The 19,949-nt window shown below is 40.5% G+C and overlaps 1 pseudogene; it reads left to right on the top strand.

The window, feature by feature from the left end:
* LOC102815688 overlaps positions 1–19,534 on the top strand; it is a 60,895-nt pseudogene extending 41,361 nt beyond the window's left edge.
* The last annotated feature ends 415 nt before the right edge of the window (positions 19,535–19,949 follow it).

Raw genomic sequence — 19,949 nt, forward strand, 5'->3', positions numbered from 1 at the left:
GAAAGGAATAGCGTAAAGCATCACCATAGAAAGCTTGTAAGTCCATCTTCTGCCTATAACTGATTGGAATACCTAAAATGGGGCTACAACGTGCCCAATAAAGGAGGCTTCCTGCGGAGCCTCTGCAATACATAAGGTGGAAACCTGAACCACATCCAGATCTCCAGTGATGGAAAATTCCCACTTGAAAGGACAAGCATACCAACCTGCAATGGCTAGAAGAACAGAAGATGTTTCTTGAAAGAAAGACCTACAGGAAAAATATAAAACAACATAGGCAGACCGACTGTTATTACAAGAACAAGCAACTTGCTTGCCCAGGAAACATCAAGGCAAGTGGTCAAGTCCCCTCAGTGCAAACCCCCTTCCAAGACTAAGACTCAATGGGAATACACGCTGTGGTTGGTGACCACGCTCAACACCGAAAAGGGGAAGTGAGGGAAAAACAGCAATGAAGCGGTGAGCTAAGCCCTACAACATTCAATAGACTTCTGTGATCCAGTAAAGATTTACAACCTTGGAAACCCTGTACAGGGTTGCTATGAGTCAGAACCGACTCCATGGCACATAACAACAACAACAAATCTGTCCTTTTGTCCTGATGAGTACTATTCCATGGAAGATATCCTGATGATCTACTGGGAATCCATCACCACCTGCCCCATAGAAGACAGATGAGATGGTCTGCTTCCCTAACGATGGCCACCTTGAATATCCTATGGGACAGTTCTGCTTGGTCTTATAGGGTCACTATGAAGTGGAATTTGATATTCAATGGTTGTAATATTCCACAATGTAATCACCCATGTATTGAAACACACTTGCTTTTTTCCAGATGTTGGATATTACAGATAAAGGTGCCATGAACAATTCTATACCAGATTTTGTGTGGGTGTAAGTCTTCATTTCCAGGATAAGTGCATAAACATGTGATTTCCGGGTCTTATGGTACTACCACTCAGAAAATCATTTGGCATACATATATATTTTAAACTGCTGCCAATTTTCCAAATGTCAGTGCCATTTTGTATTCTCTGCAGCAGTCTGAGTGAGCCAGTTTCCCTGCACCCTCAGCAGCATTTAGGGTGGTCACTATCTCCCCAGTGTTTCCGACAGGTGTGTAGTGATACTCATGGAGGGTTTAATTGGCATTTCCCTAATGACTACTGTTGTTTAACATCTTTCAATGTCTTTTGTTTCTATCTCCATGTCCTCTTTGGTGACATGTTGGTTTGTGTCTTTTGCCCAAGTTCTAAGTGGATTCTTTCTTTTTAGCCTGTTTAATTATGGTAGTCTTTTGTAAATTCTAGATACAAGTCCTTTGTCACATATTTGCCTTGAAAAGATACTCTCTTAATTTGGAGTTGTTTTTTCATCCCTTTACAGAATCTTTTGCAGGACAAAAAAAATTAATTTTGATGCAATATCTTTGGATGGGTTTTCCTGATGTCCAATCTCAGAGCTCTTTGCTATTTTTACCCGAAAGCATTCTCATTTTAGGTTTTAATTTTAAGTCCCACATCCTTTTTGAGTCTATCATATATAGGGTGTGTAGTTTAGGTGAAGGGTCATTATTTTTAATTGTGGATTCCTAATAAGTCCTGCTCTGTTTCTTGAAAGGACTCCTGGTGTGACACTGTAGGATAAGCACTGGGCTGCTAACCTCAAGGTCCATGCTTTAAACCCAACAGCTGCTCCTCAGAAACCCTATAAAGATGTTCGATGAATCAGAACCAACTCAACTGCACTTAATAGCAACAAAAACATCAATTTAATGAAAACGTTTTTTCAACTAGTTACAATCAGGGTCTCCCACATTATTCTTAATTTTATAAATTCAATATTGTAAGCTATGTATCATTTGATTTTATTAATTATAATTATTTTACTCATTGAATGTAATTTTTTTTTTTTTACTTTTATTGTGAATTGAGTGATAGTTTACATGGGAGAACATCGGTTTTATACTCATCATTTCATTGCAATGATTATAATCTCCTCTATGCATCATCATTCAAAAACATTTGCTTCTATTCCCTGTATAGATGAAAACACTCAGGAATATATAATCATTTAAACAACCAAAGGGCACATTCTTAAAGCCTGCCTCCTGGCCACAAACATGATGATACATTTTTACATTTTTGCCCTATTGTAAGACTGGAGCAAGTATCTTTGGCTATAATCTGTCTGTGCATGTTTCAAGCTGGGTTCTCTAGAGAAGGGAAACCAGTGACACTTATATATGTATATATAAAGTTGTTGTTATTAAGTTCTAATGAGTCAGTTATGACACAGTAACCCTGTGTAGGGTTTCTAAGGAGAAGCTGGTGGGTTTGAACTGATGATCTTGTGGTTATCAGTAAAGTGCTTATTTTGCAATACCGCACCAGGACCCCCATATATATAAAGAGAGCTTTATCATCAAGGCTATGGCTCATGTAGTTGGAGAGGTTGTCAGTCCAAAACCTGTTGGTCATATGTTAGGCTGAAGGTTTCTGACTCCTGTAGCTTCAGAGCTTACAAACCAAGTTTGCTAGGTCAGATGACAGGCAGACAGGCAGGTAAGCAGGTCTGGCAGATAAGAAGGCAGGTTGCTGACAACTCCCAGGATCAGCAGGTAATAAAGCAGGCAAATGGCTCAAGTCTAAAAAGCCAGAGTAGAAGAATGATCCAGAAGCAAGCTCCCAAAATCTCATAAAGCAAGCAAGCTTTGCTTAAGTGTTCCACATATTAGAAGAAGGCCACACTCCAAAGAAATTTCATTTCAGTTGATTGACTGCTTATAGCTGCCATCACCTAGAGCTAATTGTTCTTGTTGTTAGGTCCCATCAAGTTGGTACCGACTCATAACAACTTTACGCACAGCAGAATGAAACACTGCCCTATCCAGAGACAACCTCACTACTGTTGCCACGCCTGAGTCCATCGATGTTGCCACTTGGCCAATCCATCTCATTGGGGGTCTTCCTCTTTTTCTCTGATGTTCCACCTTACCTAATTACCTAATTAGAGCTAATTGCATTATACTAAATCTTATCATGGGAACAACGACATCTCAAGTGCCAAACCTCTATGCCCAGTAAGATGACATAAAACCTTAACTGTCACAGTGCACATAATGTCATTGTTGTTTTTAATAGCTGTATAATTGGTAGGTAAACTTTATAAATAGAAGTGGATATAGTTCCAAAGGGCAGCATGGTGGATTCCTACAATAGGCACTAGATGGCAAATCACAAGGAAACATAGTGCCTGAGGATGAGCAGATCAAGTTAGAAAGTGCTCAAAATGCAATTGAGGAAAGCTAACCCCTGACAGCATAGCTGGTCTTAATGGTGTGGAAGGAGGAAAGCTTTTTTTTGGGGGGTGGGAGGAAGGTGGTTGGAAGAAGCTGTTTATTGTTAAACGAAAACAACAAGTAATTGTTCACTTGTGCACAGTTTACTTCAGGACATCTCTTATGAGGGAAAGTGACCAGCCAGCAGAAACAGGGAAGGGTGATGTCCCTCCCCCCCCCCCCATTCCCAGTGAAGAGGGCCCGTTTCTTACCCACAGGCTTCTAGACCTTTCTTCAGGCTTACTCATCAGCGCAATAAGGAGGGCAAAACTACAGGGTAAAAGGAAAATCACTAGTGATGGGTGGAATGGTGTTCCTTTCTAAGTTGCATCAGAATATGATCTTGTCTCAATAAGCCCTTTTTGAATTGTTAAAATAGAAGCAGAAAACTCCTTCACAGGAAAAGAAGAGGTATTGTACAGAATACAGAAATGGATTTTAAATGACATTTTTGCATAAAATCTAAAAATATCAACTGTTTATAGACAAAGTAGAAATTAAATAATTACCCTTCTCTTCTGAGAAACACAGACATACTCAGTTGCTCTATACAGGAATATGTATATGTATTTATTGCAAAATTCCATAAATTACTGATAATGTTAAGTCTAGGAAGTGGAATTGGGTTTGCATGGGAGAGATTCTATCAGTTTTCACTGTGTGCCCATTCATACTGTTAATGGGTTTTATTTTTAAATTTTTATTGTGAATTGAGTGATAGCTTACATGGGAGGACATAGGTTTTACATTCATCTTTTCATTGCAATGATTACAATCCACTCCATGCATCATCATTCAATAGTATTTGCTTCTATTCCCTCGTTTTTGTTTATGTTTTTGGTGGGGAGAGGATGTACACAAAAACACTCAGGATTATATAATCATTTAAACAATCAAAAGGCACATTCTGCAATCCTGCCTCCTGGCTGCCAGCACACAGCCTTTCTGAGGACTAAGGTGTGCCTGACCCAAGCCATGGTATTTTCAATAACCTCATATGAATGCAAAAGCTGGACAGTGAATAAGGAAGACTGTAGAAGAATTGATGCCTTTGAGTTATGGTGTTGGAGGAGAATACTAAAAGTGCCATGGACTGCTAAAAGAACAACAGATCTGTTTTGGAAGAAGTGCAGCCAGAGTGCTCCTTGGAGGCCAAGATGGCTAAACTTCGTCTCTCATACTTTGGACATATTGTCAGGAGAGAACAGTCTCTGGAGAAGGATGTCATGCTGGGTAAGATGGAGGGTCAGAGAAAAAGAGGAAGACCCCCAACGAGATGGATCAGCCAGGTGGCATCATTGAAGGCATTAAGTGTGGCAGCGGTGGTGGGGTTGGCCCAGGATTGGACATTGCTTCGTTCTGCTGTGCATGGGGTTGCTATGAGTCGGTTCCTACTAGATGGCACCTGACAACAACAACAACAAGAGTCCTCAGCTGCTCTATCTCTCCAGGTCCTCATCTCTGCCTCCATCTCTGGTGTCGCTGCTTCTCTGGATAGGGTCCCACATTCTGCTCATGCTCTTCTTCCTTGATGGTCTTAGAGTCCTCTGTTCCTGAACTGTAATGTTAATGACTCCCTCTTTTTTATTGCAAAACTTATACATTTACAGTTGTGACACTCACAATTAGTCATGATAACAAGTATTCACTATTGAATCATTAGAATCTTATCCCATTTCTTTTCACCAGGCCAATCTAGACAAGGTGAAAACTATTCAGTGAGGTTTCTACCTTCCCCCACATACCTTGAAACCAAACTCCCTCTTGAAAACTTGTAAGCCAATCACTTCATGCCTTTATAACTCTCCCCCCATTTTAGGTAGCCAATGTCTAAGTTGTCTGTCCCTATAAACCTTGTATACAGAAGGGATAAAACTGATACTTGATGTGCAGACTCCTCCCCTCTCAGTTGGTATTCTGAGCTACTACATCCATAAGTATAGGTCAAGTTCATCAAATAGTAGCAATTTACATTTGTTTCCTTTATCAAAAACTTTTTTTTAAATCTTCCTCTAGTCAAGTTCTGATCATCAAGCCATCAAAGGTAGCTTGAAGGGATACTATCTACAAGTTTGGGCATTTTTGTGCATCTCCCCTCACATCATATCAGCTGAATGCTTCACTCTCAACTCCAGCCCTCCGTCGCTATGTCCTTGTCCATGAGCTCAGGAGTCCCCAGGTCTCACCACACTTCAGATCAACCAGCCCTTCCTCTTCTCTCACTCATCTCCAGGTCGACAGAAGTTTATGGGATGTGGTCAAACTCAGTCCATATCTTCATTGTTGCCTTTCTCCCTCTTCCACTCAGCAGTAGCCCAGCATGGTCACCAGCAATCATACGTACCTGCTCATGTGTTCCCTTTGAGTTTCAGTCTTGGAAAGAAGTTTGTCCCAAAGGGATTTGATTGCTTGCCTTGATGGATCTCTGGAAAACAACTTGCCTATTCTTGTAGTAGCCAATCAGACTGCCATTTTTGTTTTTGATTTTTCCTTCTGGCCTTTCTTTCAAGAAATATATGCTGTTCCAGGCTGTTCTGCTTGTCCTTTCAAGTGGGAATGCCCAATCTCAGAAGATTCTGGATGGGACCCAGGATTCCATCTAGGATCCATACACTACAAAGGGTCTACAAGACGCCCCTTTCACTGGGCAAGTTCTAGAACCCCTTTTAGGTATCCCAATCAGTTATAGGCTGAAGACAATCTTTTTGCTTTCTGTAATCATGCTTCTAGGAGTAAAGCTTTTCACTCCTTCATTTTCTGGTGAAGCACAATTCAAAATGAAAGGAAACAGCTGCAAACACCCATTAATAAACAAAACATGGAATGTACAAAGCATGAATCCAGGAACATTAAATCATCAAACATCAAACAGAACACATAAAGAATGATACCCTAGGCATTAGTGAACTGAAATGAGCATGTGTTCTGTGGTGTATTATTTACCATGTCTCTTCTAGACTATGTCTGTATAACTTTCACCAAATCACTCTTATCCTGAAGGGCCTGGGTGAGAGAAGATGGGAGCAGACACTTATAGAATGGCATGATTAAGTTGTGGATGTTAACAGAGTTCATTGTGATTGTGAAAACGTGAAACTCTAGTATGGATATCAAATGAATCATCTTGTTGATATGAATGGGTTGTGCACCCCTCTGCTTGATTAATCAAGTTCGCCTTCATCTGACCTTTGGTTCTTGGGATTTGCACCAGCATCCTGACCTGACTCGCCATTTTCCATAGCTTTATGAGTCGACAGCCTGATTCTGTGTGAGTGGAGAGGATTCTGCACACTAACATCTGATTGCAGATTTGGAACTTGCCAGCCTCTGAAAACATGTGAGCCAGTTCCTGGAAGGCCCATGAGTCTGTGAGATGTTGCAGTGAATTTCATAACCCTGGTACATTGGGAAGAAAGAATAGGAAAGGAAGTAATTTTTTATATCAGGAATTATGGAGTTGTAATAACAACAACAACATACCACTTCAAGAATTGGACATTTGGGATGTCTTTAACCTCCACTTCATAAGGATCAGACTTTTGCTGATCTTTCTAAAATAAATGATTGTTTTATTTGGTGCCAAAATGGGGGGGAGGATCTCTGTAATGGCACTGAGTCACTGAAATATGTGGTTTTGGGGAAAAGAGGATAAAAGAATGAGAAGCCTTAGGTTTCTGAATATAATAATAATAAAATTACTTAAGGCAACTGCTATGTTGCAATGACTTACACAAGACAAAAGCTATTTCTGGGATACAGAGTTAGTAGATGTGAATTTAACTCTTGATGAATTCACGATTTGGTTACATATGGAAATAGAATAACAAGGAAAGGGGGAGACATACAATTCCTTGGTTTTTGTTACCAGCAGTAGCTGGAATGACAATGAAAAACATTGCAGCAGCTGATCATAGCACTGAAGCAAACCCAGATCTGGTTCAATCAAAACTAAGACCAGTTGTCTCAATCTCCATTGAGAAAAGAAACATTGGTTTAGAATGACAGAAAATATCCTAATGACTGATGGTCACCAAAAAGGTAGAAGAGAAAGGGAACCAAGAAACTGTTGAAAACAAAGTCTATACTGCAAAAGAAATCATTTCAGTTTGTAGATAAGCATTGTCAGCTTCCTGAGGAAGCATTACTAACATGGATTGTGAGAATGATTAATATAGGGACAGTGACTTGACTTTTGGATACTGCAGAATGGAAGATCATGACTTGGTTGATGCACAACTCCCAATTCACTATGAAACAATCATGACTGGTAATGTGAGATCTACCTACACAAAAAGCTAACCCAGAGGAGATGGCTAGTTTGATGCACTGGATCAAATGTGCAGTAAGATCTATTTTCCCTGAGAAGAGAAGCTACCCTGTCTCCTTCTCTAAATATTCAATGGAAGACTCCAAAGGAAGCTGATGTGTTGCTTATGGAAGCAAAGCTGGAATGGCTTGATGATGGAATGCCCTTTTCATTGATCATGCCAGGCATAGTAATCAATGAAGCCCCTTCTGTCTGGACACCGCATGTAAACTTTCTACTGTAAAACAAAGCAACAAGCCCAAAAGTTGTATCAGATTTGGTGTCACAGCTTCCCCACATGGGTTTTACAGATGCAAGAAACATAAGGGTCATTCACAGGAGCATGGGAAGAGACAATTGGGAAAGAACTTACCCTAGCAGGTAAAAGACATTTATTTAGGTGGTTACTGAGAAATGGGATGGGTATAGCAGACACTGATGGGGCAGAGGCGAAGATTTTGGTAAAGCACTACCAGACTTTTGTGGTCCCTGTGATTGTGAAAACTTACAACTCTAGCTATTCTCCCAGTGTAAATGAGACCTAGACAGATTCATTCCATTCACCTCAGCTGGGAGGAATTTAATGATAGGAATTCAAAGATGGGACTATCTGAAGCAGAGGCTCAGCTACTTGAAGGAGATAAAGATTAGCAAGGTGTTTAGGATATTTTGGCCCAGTTTCCAGTGGGGGACCCAAGGCAATAGGTACATGTGTGGGTAAAATGACCTGGGAGTGGGACCCTTGGGCTCCTGGCATAGGTACCCAATGTACTGTAATCTCCAAACCTTCCAATAAACTTTGGAATGAACTTAAGGTTAGACTCAGGAGATAGGAGGATGCAGTGATAAAAGTTTGGAGGAGAATTGGAAGATTTGAACAGATCTTGTATGAAGTAGTTGCATCTCCCTTACCTGAATGTATTATTGATATGGATATTATGTCTAATTGGGAAGCACCCCTTCTAATTGATATTGTAAAATGGAAGCCTTGTAAGTTTGCCCTTAGGCCAATATTGATTGGAAATGCTAAATGTGAACCATTAAGATTGCCCAAACTCACTCAGATTGTTAATTTAAAGCAGTATAGCATACCTGGTGGACTAAAAGAGATTACTACTTTAATTAAAGACATGCTAAAGGCTGCATGCTAAAGGCTGAAGTGTCATCCAATTATCTATATAGCAGTCCTGTACAGTCCATGTAAAAGGCAGATGTATCATGGAGATCGACAGTAGATTACAGAGGCCTAAAGTAGTGCCACCTATGGCTGCACCTGTCATAGATGTGGTATTGATGGTGCAGAAAACACAGCAGGCTAAATGAGACTGGTACTCAGTGATTGACCTTGCAAATGCCCCTTTCTCTGTCCTAATCTCAGAAAAGAGCTAAGCATAGTTTGCTTTCACGTGGAAGGATCTCAATACACTTTCAGTGTTATTTGAATTCACCAACTTACTGTCATAGTATTATGGTTAGAAGAGACTTGGACTTGCTGCAGGTCTCAAATGAAATGATACATTACATTGATGATATTATGTTAATATCAAATGTGGAAGACTAAGAGAAGGCAGATTTTAAAGCAGTGGTGGCTCATATGACCAATAAAGGATGGCTAATTAATCCAGCAAAAATCCGAGGTCTTGCCCAAGTGATTAAATTCTTGGGAATAATTTGGGCCAGAGCTATCTGTGACATTCTATAGGCAACAAAAATTACTTGCTGTCACTACTTATTGTTACAATTAAGCAGGAGTTTCAATGTTTGTTTGATTGGTTTGTTTGGATTTTAGAGGACACAATTTCATATCTGAGAATATTGCTGGCTCCCATCCATAAAACCACTCATAAGAAAACTGTGTTTGAATGGGGTCCTGAGCAACAGCAGGCATATCTGAGCTACAGACGTGTACCTTTCTTTGATTTTAGGTTATTATGATTCATATTCAGACATGATTTTGGAGTTGTCTGCCTCAGGTGCTTATGTAGACTGGAGTTTATAACAAAAACTTGAAAACTCTGTCTTATGAAGACCATTAGAATTCTAGACTAAAAAGTTTTCCCATGCTACAACATTCCAGTTGCCATTTGTAAGGCAACTACTTGTGTGCTTTGGGGCATTGAGTGATATGGTCTCAACAACAGACATGTATAAAATCACAATGAAACCTCAGATACTCATAATGTATTGGGTGACGTTGGAGAAACATTCAAGGAAGATGGTGTGCAAAATAGTTCTACGATAAAATGGAGAAAGTTCATATAAGAACAAGTTACTTGTAGAATGCAAGGAAGTATCAATGATATCCATGATCAGGCAGCCTCTGATCCCATAGGTCCTATCCTTGAACAACCTGAAAAGTTGCCATAGCCCATGGCCACATGAAGTACCCTATGAACAACTTTCTGCTGACCAAAAGGCTGCTTGGTTTATCTATGGCAGTTCCAAGGTACATGGACAACACATGGTATTTAAAAACAAGCAAAAGCAATTACATTAAGACCAGCAGATTAAAAGTCTTTGATTGAAGAAGGTAGGAACAGGTCAGTTAAATGGGCTGAACTGCATGCGCTCTTCCTAGCTGTGGTAAAAGAATTGGACAATGATGAGAACAAATATCTTTGGATTTTTACTGATTGATGGGCAATAGCTATATGATGAGGTAAATGGGCAATAGAAAACTGGACTATTAAAGGTACATCTGAATGGAGCAAAGACCTATGGAAAGCACTCTGTGAATTCATAGGGCATATCAGAATAGGATATGATGATGCCCATAAGAAGAAACCCTTTCCTGGGTCACAAGGTGATTAGATTCATGAAGTAGACATGTTGGTATGACCCTTTCAGGTGGCTGGAAATTGTGCCCATGAGATGAGTGGGCATGAGGATGATGCAGCAATTCAGAGATAGAATGAATCTATATGCATCTCTCTTGCACTCTCTGAGGCACAAAATGATAACAAGGATTGCTCTGTCTCCTAGCAAGAAAGACAGAAGTTGCAGATAGCTATGGGGCTAATTCTGCAGTGGGGAGGGGAGGAGGGGCTGTACATAGTTGGCAAGTGGATTATATTGGACCAATATCATCACAAACACCAGAAGACTCCAATGGGTCTTCACAGGAGTAGATACTTACTCTCTACTGGGCTTTTTGTATCCTGTAATTGCTGTAGATGCTAAAAATGCCATTATGGCTTACATCAAAAGATACTGTACAGTTTGGGTCATCAAGCTGTATTCCCTCAGATGAAGGAATACACTTTACAATGCACACAGTTCAGCAGTAAGTCAAGAAATATCATATTAAGTGGACATAGGCATGGCTTGTTGCATACCAGCCTCAGAGTAATGGTTTGATGGAAAATTGGAATGGGCAATGGACATATTTATTTGAAACAGGTGGAGATTAAGGCATGGAGGGCAGGCTTACACAACTTCATGAATGTAGACTCTTGCTCAAAATGGGGGCTACAAAGGAAGGGCCACCACTGGATAGATTTCTATGTTTCCAGAGGGGCTTCTGAGGAAAAGTAGGAAAGAATGCTGGTGCAACTGTGCCATTCTTCTCCACACCAACTTAACTTGATCCTTCCTAACCAGATGAATCTTCAAGTAAAAGAAGCAGAGGTGACCCCTCAACAAGACACTTTAACTATACCCTTGAACCTGTATGGCAGAATTACCAAGGGCCTGATGGGATAGACTGTATCTTCCCACCATCTTGAAAAATTGGAGATGACTGTGAATAGTACCATATTTCCTAGTGGTCAAGATAGCCCACTTGTCTTGTATTATGTCATCCTACCCAACGTGAATGGGAGTTGACTGAGAGTGAAGCACTTACTAGACTAGTTGCTACCAGCAATCTAGACTGGCACAGTAGCAGAATCTGATATCCTTTCCCAAGGTGGTAAAGTTTGGGTAAAAATAAATGACAAGCAAACGGAATGAGAAATAATAGCTGAAGATAAAATGACTAAATGGGTTATGCGGGGTTGTGGGAGGATCTAGCATATTTCTGGTATATTGGGAGATATTCATAGTAAAGAAGTAATCTTCTATCAGTTAAAATTTTCAAGAAATTAGGAAGGGTAAAGATGAGAAAAAATTTTCAAGAAGTTGACCAGATCAGCAGACCTGAATGACTGATACCTGAGTGTCCTCACCCTTAGGACTCTGTGACACAGTGAAGGACAAATTGTTAATGACTGTGTTAGATGAGGAGGGGAAGTCAATCCTTCATATATGAAAGGGACAATAGCTAGAAGAGACAGGAATGGCCTGGGGTGTAGTGAATTATTCAATATGTCTCTTCTAGCCTTAGTCTTTGTTACTCCAACCAAATGACTCTTTTCTTGGCAGGTCTAGGTGAGAGAAGGTGGGAGAAGATGCTGATAGACTAACATGATTCAGCTGTGAATTTAACAGAGGTCATTGCGATTACAAAAACTTGAAACTCTAGCATGAGCATAAATTTTTGTTGATCTGAGTGGGGTGTGGACTCCTATGTTTGATTAATCAAGCTTGCCTATATCTGACAATATTATTAATATCACTTGCAAATAAAATTTTGCTAATGTTAATTCGGGAATCCTGGTGTGGCACCATAGGATAAACATTTGACTGCAAAGTTGGTGGTTCAAACTCATCAGCCACAACTCAGAAACCCTGTACAGGGTTTCTATGGGTCAGAACCTACTCAACAGCACACAAAAACAACTATTTTAATTCAAAACTGCTGAAACAGTACATTCACAGGGAACTGTCTGAAGTTCAAGCCAGATTCAGATGAGAAAATGGATTTCATTGTAAACAATGGATTTTCCAGAACACTTACTTGTGTTCATGAGGAAAGTATACATAGACCAAGAGGCAATCATTTGATCAGAATAGTACAAACTCAGTAAAGGTGTGCCATCAGGGTATATATATATATATCCATACTTATTCAAACTGTACACTGAACAAATATCTGCTGAGAAGCTGGATTATATTAAGAAAGCATAACATCAAGATCGGAGAAAGACTAATTAACAAACTGAAATGCAAACGATACAACCTTGCTTGCTGAAATTGAGAGGGGCTTAAAATATTTACTGATGAAAAACAGAGATCACAGCCTTCAGTATGGGTAAAGAATGTAAAGAAAGCAAAACTCCTCACCACTGCACCAATAAACACCATCATGACAAATGGAGAAAAGATCGAAGCTGTCAAAGACTGCATTTTGTTTGTATGCATTATCAACACTCAGAGATGCAGCAGTCAAGAAATTAAATGCTGAATTGCACTAGGCAAATATTCTGCCTGAGACCTTTATAAACTCTTCAAGAGCAAAGGTGTCAGTCTGATGACTAAGGTGCACCTGACACAAGCCATTATATTTTCATTCACCTCAGATGCATGTGAAAGTTGGACACTTAATAAAAAAGACCTTAGAAAAATTAAGGCATTTGAGTTATGATATTAGAGAACAATATTAAAAGAACCATGAAATGCCAGGAGAACAAACAAATCTGTGTTGAAAGAAGTACAGCCAGAATGCCCCTTAGAAGCCAGGATGATTCTCTAACCTTGTCTCCCATACTTCAGACATAACAGATATAAGAGGAACCAGTCCATGGAGAAAGACAAGATACTTATTAAAGTAGAGGGTCAGTGAAAAAGAAGACCTCCAAGGATATGGATTGGACTGAATGTAATGATTGTGTGGATTGTGCAGGACTGCACAATGTTTCATTCTGTTATGCATAGGGTAACTGTGAATCAAAACTCTCTTGAAGGTACCTAACAACAATAACAGTAAGCTGATATCACTAATTATGAATTCAGATATTTGGATGTCTTTAACCCACAGATCACAGGGACTAGCCTCATGTTGATCTTTCTAAAAGAAATTGTTGTTGCAACAGGTATTGGACATTTTGAATATGGCCATTTTGAGCATGCTCCACATTTCTCAAGCTGAAAGCACTGAAGTAAAAAGTCAAGATTTGAGTTACAATATTGAAGGATTCTATAGGGAAAAGATTGAAAGACTCAGGAAACATCAAAAGAAGATTGAAAGAATATACAAAGCCACTGTACCAAAAAGAATTGTTTGATGCTTGGTCATTTCAAGAGGGTACCATATGGTCAAGAACTGTTGATATTGAAGAAACAAGTCTAATCTGCACTGCAGGTATTGGTGAAACAAGGCTCCAGGAATTGTCATAATAGAAATTGAAATGTTTCAACAAACTGATGCTGTCCTGGAAAGCAATCACTCAACTATGCCAAGAAAATGTAAGATAGCTACTTAGCCAACTGATTGGAAGACATCTATAGTTGGGCTCATTCCAAAGAAAGATGACCCAGTTGCATGAAGAAATCATTTAACAATGTCATTAATTTCACCTCCAAGTTAATTCCAACATGGCCCCAGAAAATGACATGTACATACCAGAAATTCAGGCTAGATTCAGAAGGGGACTTGGAATGAGGGATTTTATTGCTGATGCCAGATAGGTTTTGGTTAATAAATCGAGAATTTATATTTGCTTTACTGAGTATGCAAATGTATTACTCTGAGGATCATAACAAACTATGGATAATATTGCAAAGAATGGATCTTACAGAACATGAGGAATCATGCATAGACTAAGGAAAAGTCTTTCGAACAGAACAAGGGGATAGTGAATGGTTTGAAATCAGAAAAGGTATGTGCTAGGGTTTTATCCCTTAATATAATTCTTCAGTCTGTATGCTGAGCAAATAAACTAAGACTATGGATTATGTGAAGAAGAATACAGGGTCAGAATCAGGAAGCCACACCAACAATCTATAATCTACAAATGGAAACCTTGCTTAATGGAAACAAAGAGGATTTGAAATGCTTACTGATGAAGATTAAGAACTACAGCCTTCAGGCTGGTTGGTCTGAAGTGTGATGAGACCTGGGGCCCATGAGCAAGTACATAGCCACAGAGGGCAAGAGCTGAGAGTGAAGCATCCAGCTTATATGAACTAAGGGTAGATGCACAAGAATGCCCACAATTGCAGATAGTACCCATTTGACATAGCCTCAATGGTTTGATGATCAGAACTCGACTAAAAGAAGATAAAAAACAAAAAAAAAATTTTTTTGATAAAGGAAACAAGTGTGAATTGCTATAATTTGGTGAACTTGATCTATACTTATGGATGTAGTATCTCAAAATACAAACTGAGAGGGAAGGAGTCTTCACATCAAGTATAGATCCTATCCCTTCTGTATACAGGATTAATAGGGATGGGCAACTTAGACATGGCTACCTAAAATGAAGGGATGATAAAGGCACAAAGTGACTGGTTTACAAGTTTTCAAGAAACTTGAAAACTTTCAGAGTATGCGGGGGAAGGTAGAAACACCACCGAATAGTTTTCATTTTGTCTAGATGGGCCTGGTGAAAAGAGATGGGATGAGATTCTTATGATTCAATAGTGAGTAATTGTTATCATGACTAATTGCAACTGCAACTATAAAGGTAGAAGTTTGGTAACCAAAAGGGCAGAGTAGTTAATCTTACAGTCCAGGAACAGAGAACCCTAAGACCACCAAGGGAGAAGAGCACGAGCAGAATGTGGGACCCTATCCATAGAATAGCAGCAACACCAGAGATGGAGGCAGAGATGAGGACATGGAGAGGGGGAGCAGCTGAGGACTCTAGACTCACGGAAAGAGAAAGGCTGAGTGCTGGCAGCCAAGAGGCAGGCTTGCAGAATGCGCCCTTTGGTTATTTAAATGATTATATATTCCTGAGTGCTTTTATGTACACGCCTTCCCTGCCCCCCCCCCCAAAAAAAAAAAACTAGAATACTTCATATTAACAAGATCATATAGTATCTGTCTTTTTGTGATTGAATTTTTTCACTCAGCATAATTTTTTCCAGGTTCATCAGGTTGTGGCAAACATTAGGGCTTCATTTATCTTGATTATTGTTGTTGTTAAATGCTGTTGAGTAGGTTCTGACCCATAGTGACCCTGTATAGGTTTTCCAGAGAGTGACTGGTTACCTTGAACCTCTGACCTTATGGTTCAAACCCACTTTGCAGTCCAGCCCATTAGTCCATAGTGCCACACCGGGATTCCTTTCTCTTGATAGCAGCATAATATTCCATTGTGCATATGTATGTTTTGTTAATCCTTGCATCTGTTGATGGTTAAGAAACATGTTGGCCCAGTAGGTTAAGCATTGGACTGATAACTGCAAACTTTGTGATTCAAACCCATCAGCTGCTCTGTGGGGGAAATAGGAAACTACCTGCTCCTATAAAGATTTTCAGAAACCCTATGGAACAATTCTACACTGACAGAGAACTTCCAGAGGTTCAAGCTGGATTCAGAAGAGGCCATGGAAGGAGGGATATCATTGCTGATGTCTGATGGATTTTGGTTGAAAATAGAATATCAAAAAGATGATTACCTGTGCTTTATTGACTACACAAAGGCTTTTCATTGTGTAGATTATGACAAGCTATGGACAGCATTGTGAAGTATGAGTGTTCCGGAACACTTAATTGTGCTCATGAGAAATCTGTACCTGGACTAAGAGGCAGTTGTTTGAACAGAACATGGGAACACTGAATGGCTTAAAATTAAGAAAGGTGTGCAACAAGGATGTATTCTTGCACCATACTTATTCAACCTGTATGCTGAACAAATCATCTGAGAAGCTAGGTTCTATGAAGAAACATGTGGCATCAGGATTGGAGGAAGACTCATTAACAAACTGTGATATGCAGATAATACAATATTGCTTTCTGAAAGTGAAGAGGACTTAAAACGTTTACTGATGAAGATGAAAGAGCACAGCCTTCAGTATGGATTACATCGTAATGTAAAGAAAATAAAAATCCTCACCACTGGACGAATAAACAACATTCTTATCAATGGAGAAAAGATTGAAGTTGTCAAGGACTTCATTCTTCTTGGATTAACCATCATCACTCATGAAAGCAGCAGTCAAGAGATCAAATGACATATTGCATTAAGTAAATCTGCTGCACAAGACCTTTTTAAAAGTGTTGAAGAGCAAAGATATCAGCTTGAGGACTAAGGTGCACCTGACTCAAGCCAAGGTATTTTCAATAACCTCATATGCATGCAAAAGCTGGACATTGAATAAGGAAGACCACAGAAGAATTCTTGTCTTTGAGTTATGGTGTTGGAGGAGAATATTGAAAGTGCTGTGGGTTGCCAAAAGAACCAATAGATGTGTTTTGGAAGTACAGCCAGAGTGCTCCTTCGAAGCCAAGATGACCAAACTTTGTCTCTCATACTTTGAGCATATTGTCAGGAGGGAGCAGTCTCTGGAAAAGGTTATGATGTTTGGTAAAGTGGAGGGTCAGAGGAAAAGAGGAAGATCCCCAACAAGATGGATTGGCCAAGTGGCAGCATCGATGGACTCAAGTGTGGCAACAATAGTGAGGTTGGCCCAGGATCGGGCAGTGTTTCATTCTGCTCTGCATAGGGTCACTATGGGTGGGTACTGACTCGTCGATGGCACCTAACAACAACAACATGCATGTGAAAGCTGGACATTTAATATGGAAGATTATAGAAGAATTGATGCAATTGAATTATGGCATTGGAGGAGAATATTGAAAGTACCATGGGCTGCCAACAGAACCCAACAGGTCTGTGTTGGAAGAAATGTAGCCAGAGTGCTATTTGGAGACCAGGATGTCCAAACTACATCTCTCATACTTTGGACATATTATCAAGAGGGACCAGTCTCTTGAGAAGAATATCATGTTTGGTAAGGTGAAGCATCAGGGAAAAAGAGGAAGACTCCCAGCGGGATGGATTGGTCACGTGGCAGCACCAGTGGACTCAAGTGTGGCGACAATTGTGAGGTTGACCCAGTACTGGGCAGTGTTTCATTCTGTTGTGCACATGGTCACTATGAGATGGTATTGATTCAATGGAACCTAACAACAACAACAACAACAACAGCTGGTGGCAGAGTCCAGCATTCTACTCAAGTTTTCTGAACCTCAGTTTCCTCATCTGCAAAGTGGGCAGATGGAGAAGGGACTTGGGTCAATCCTGTTCCCTGTTTCTATAATGCCATTTTGTACATTATTCATTATCAAAGCAAGATCTGATTATAGTCTTGAGATAGTCAACCTCCAGTCTGTACTTGACTACAAATATGCTTTGAAAATATCTTTAAGGTTTATTTTATGACAAAACCCAAGCACAGACTTGCATAGCAGGGAAATCATAAAGTGGAACTATCTTATCTCAGACATCAAAGTGAGCATAGTCTTTTATAAAGCCTGACTCTTATTTGTACTTTGTGGTACTTCATTGGTTTCCCATCTGCTAAACATCTAGTCCAGAAAACAGCAAGAATTTCTGCTACCAGGCTTCAACTATTCATCAGACGTGGCCGAATTTTGCATGTTTCATTTGGGATGACATCTCTTCTCCATTGGAATTATGTGTCTGCTCTTCAACACCCAAACCGGGAATGGCAATTACTCCTTCATTTTCTCCGGCAAGCAAGATCATAGTTGGAGGCTGACAAAATTCCGGTGCACGTTGGAGGGTATTGATTTCTGTTTGTCTTGCTTCTTAGCATCTGGAGTGTAATTGTCATGTATACTAAATCGCCAAATTTACTATCTTCGTAAAGTTCTACTAAACCAGGTATAGAGGCAGAAGCTACTGACAGCTTTTTCGTTACTGGTCATTGTAAAGCTGGGGCACCTGGTTATTTTTATATTTAGGGCTTACCTTGTGTCATGCGTTTGGTAATAAATAACATGTCATTTAGAAATTCTGAATTTCCCCAGGACACATTTGCTCTTCTGAGGAAGATCATTTTGAATTCACTTTGACGCGCTTTAAATATCAACTGGTTTGAATGTCAAAGAATCCTGTTTCCTCAGACCCTATGTTTGCCTCCTGAGTAGCCCAACAACAACATAAGGGGGCTTCAAAAAGTTGGTGGAAAAAATTCAATTATAAAGCATCTTCTCCAAGAAAACACCAAATAGCGGCTGACTCTGGTGCCTGGGAGCCCGGGGTCCCAAGAGGGGGAGCCAGCGGCGTCTTCCGCGGAGGCTTCCGCAGTGGTCTGCGAGGCCGGGGTCGTGGACGTGATAGGGGCTGTGACCCAGGCCGTGGTGCTCACGGAGGCAAAACCTAGGACAAAGAGTGGTTCCCTGTTACCAAGCTGGGTGGTCAGGTCAAGGACATGAAGATCAAGTCCCTGGAGGAGATTGACATTTTCTCCCTGCCTATCCAGGAGTCTGAAATCATTGATTCTTTCTGGGAATGTCCCTCAAGGACGAGGTTTTGAAGATCATGCCTGTGCAGAAACAGATGCGCGCTGGCCAGCCGACTAGGTCAAGGTGTTTGTTGCTATTGGGGGCTACAATGGTCGTGTCGGCCTAGGCGTCAAGTGTTCCAAGGAGGTGGCCACAGCCATTAGCGGGGCCATCATCTTGGCCAAGTTGTCCATCATCCCCATACGGCGAGGCTACTGGGGGAACAAAATTGGTAAACCCCACACAGTTCCTTGCAAGGTGACCTCTCCTGCGGCTCTGTCCTGGTGCGTCTCATCCCTGTGCCCACAGGCACTGACATTGTCTCAGCCCCTGTGCCCAAGAAGCTGCTGCTGATGGCTGGTATTGATGATTGTTACACCTCGGCCAGGGGCTGCACTGCCACCCTGGGCAACTTTGCCAAGGCCACCTTTGATGCCATCTCCAAGACCTACAGCTATCTCACCACTGACCTCTGGAAAGAGACTATGTTCACAAAGTCTCCCTACCAGGAGTTCACTGATCGCCTTGTGAAGACCCACACCAGAGTCTGCATGCTAGGACCCAGGCTCCAGCTGTGACAACCACATAAGAGACTTTGATAAAAGAGAAATAAAAGTGAACTCAGCCTGAAAAAAAAAAAGTCAGGAAATGTTTCCACCAACTTTTTGAAGCCTCTGGTACATTTCAACGCTTAGTAGGTTTTAGTCCAGTATAGTGTGTCCTTCTGTACTGCTGTAGGAGAAGAAGTGGACTGCTAATCACAAGGTCAGCAGTTCAAACCCACCAGCAGCTCCTCAGAGCTGAACCGACACAACAACAACAATAATTCTAGCATAAGATAAATGTTGCCTAAGTAAGTATAAGAAAGAGCCAAGATCATGTGTTTTGTTTTGTTTTGTTTTGTTTTTGTTTTTCTCAGATGAATTCCAGACAAGCAGAAGTCAAGAAAAATATAAAATACCATTTGGGAGGAGAACAAACAAGATGGCGGATCGGGTGGACGT

This window comes from Chrysochloris asiatica, unplaced genomic scaffold (assembly GCF_000296735.1).
Source record: "Chrysochloris asiatica unplaced genomic scaffold, ChrAsi1.0 scaffold00345, whole genome shotgun sequence".
Classification (NCBI taxonomy): domain Eukaryota; kingdom Metazoa; phylum Chordata; class Mammalia; order Afrosoricida; family Chrysochloridae; genus Chrysochloris; species Chrysochloris asiatica.